Source organism: Penaeus japonicus, unplaced genomic scaffold, assembly GCF_977035675.1.
Source record: "Penaeus japonicus unplaced genomic scaffold, GWHDUDI00000001_assembly GWHDUDI00000031, whole genome shotgun sequence".
NCBI lineage: Eukaryota > Metazoa > Arthropoda > Malacostraca > Decapoda > Penaeidae > Penaeus > Penaeus japonicus.
The window spans coordinates 15,285,359-15,287,858 of NW_028234433.1; the positions used below are offsets into that span (position 1 = coordinate 15,285,359).

Sequence of the window (2,500 nt, forward strand, 5' to 3'; positions counted from 1 at the left end):
GGAGGAGGAGGAGGAGGAGGAGGAGGAGGAGGAGGAGGAGGAGGAGGAGGAGGAGGAGGAGGAGGAAAAGGAGGAGGAAGAAAAGGAGGAGGAGGAAGATGATGAGGAGGACCTGGAAGAGGAGGGCGAAAAGGAGAAGGTGGAGGAGGAGCTGGAAGAGGAAGGGGTGGACACTGAAGAGGAGGAGGAGGAACAGAAACAGGAAAAAGAAAAAAAAAGGGGAAAGGGAAGGGAATGAAGAAGGGACAAAGGGGAAGGGGAAATGGAAGGAGAAAAGGGGAAAAAAGGGGAAGGGAATGAGGGAGACAAAGAGGCTATTAGTAAAAAAAATATGAAAAGAAAAACACTTACAACAACCTAATTTTTTACAAATATGTGTAACAGTAGTCCCCAATTATGAATCACCAATATCTATTACAGGCCTCAAATAAAGATAAGTTCACTGATCAATGGCTTACCACATCCTGACCACACAATCACCAAACATATAAATAATAATGTTCCTTCCAAGTCTTTATCTTTATAAGTTTCACACAGAATAAAAAATCATAGTCTTGCATTTACTAAACATTTAAATTGGTTGTACAAAATATAAGAACATATAGATATGTGGGTAATATATGTATACAACTATATCACAATCTATCTATCTATCTTTCTGTTTTTGTATTCTTTGTTGTTGTTTTTTGTCTAGGGTGTTAAAGAATGTAACATAGCTATTGTCTACAAAAAATATATAATTATGACTACACACAATTGTAATGCAACCTTGGAACAGTTTAAACTTCCTAAATGTGTTATTTTCCAAAATTCTGACATTCAATTAAAAAGCATGTCTGAGTTACAATTTACAATATGACTTACTTTCCTCAATGAACTGTACATTAACTAATTTTAGAAAAATAAAACACATGCATTATAGAGCACAGAAATTGTTGTGATCTTAAATACAGCATGTTTTCCATTGTAAGTTTACAATACATATATTGCGCAATATGCAAATGGTCCTAATTGTTATCTAAATATCATGTTATCAATCAACAAAACATGCCGTACTAGTAGTTATTCAAAAATCAACATAAAGTTTACCCAGCAAGTGTAAACTTGAAACCTGGATTTATATCCTTGCAAGTAGCTATCATTTTTTTTTTTCAATAGAGAGTAGTTTGTAAAATAAATAATAAGCAGAATACACAAAAACAAATTCTTTACATTATCATATATCTTAAATATATACATGTTATGCTTCTGTAATCAATACAAATACATATGAAACTTTCTTTACACCTACGAATATGTAAAAGACAAATGTGGGAAAAATACACAATATCTGCAATGCTTTCTCAACATAAAAACAATCATAAGTAATGGCTCATCTTGAACCTCTTTGGTTATCATAAAACATTAATACGAGAATATAATGGGGTTTGCTTAGATTAATTAGCCTATTAGTTATTAAGACAAAGATATACAATAATACAAAGTTATATCTTTGTAGATATACAGAAAGTATTATCTATTATACATGCTTATTTTTTTATCATACTGATCCCCACAAATCTAATTTCATTAAATGCCACTGTAAAATCAACATTTATCCTTCTATCAGTTACCTCCAGTATTTCTTTCAAAATAATACAATACAATATCACAGTAATCATAAATACTATTTAATAAATACAGATCAAATTCGCAGGAAATAAACCACTTTTAATTACATATATATCAGAGGGGTTCTGTGATTGATACATATAAAGTAGTAAAACTCTCTATCTACTGCTTACTTTTATTACATTTCTGTTTAACGAGTATCCCCAGCATAACCAGAGTATTCAGAGTATGTAATATTGAGGTACTTTTTAAGTCAATGAGATTTTTTTTTTCTACATCATCTCCTCAGCAACTGAATACAGGAAGTTATATATTTCACTTCCCACTTCCAAATTAGTTAGCCTTCATAAATAACAAGTTGAATACAAATATCGCAATAATAAACCCATTCCACAAAAACCCTTATTGTAGAAGATTTGATGACAATACACCATTTTAAGGATAATTATCCTTCATTCAAGACTGATACTACATAAATTAAAAAATACTTTGACCTGAAATAACACCAAATATTGTAAATTACTATTGAGAAACCACACTGAGTTGTAATACTTGTACAAAATTGTATGATGACAAGGTAAACAGTCCATTCTGTCCAGCGACCGAGAGTTTCCACACACGTGCACATCCGTCACTGATCACTCTACCAATCTCAACTAATTCAGTCCTCCCTTCTTCTTGAACATGACATCAAATTTCAGTCACATCTTCCTGAACAGGTCAACCTCAGCAGCCTTCCATAACAACCTTGTGACCCCCTGATCATCTTTGGGGTCATGGTGCTGCCCCTGAGTACAGGTGCCTGTCACTCTGGGCACTGACCTTGGAAAAGCAGCACTGATAATACTTTAAAGGCAGGAGGATTCTCACAGCATCCTCAGGACGTGGG

At 33.6% G+C, this 2,500-nt stretch overlaps 1 protein-coding gene across 3 annotated transcripts in view; it reads right to left on the reverse strand.

Moving 5' to 3' along the window:
• LOC122246382 (glucocorticoid-induced transcript 1 protein) overlaps positions 1–2,500 on the reverse strand; it is a 143,348-nt gene that overhangs the window by 129,735 nt on the left and 11,113 nt on the right. The gene's annotated exons all lie outside the window — the stretch shown is intronic.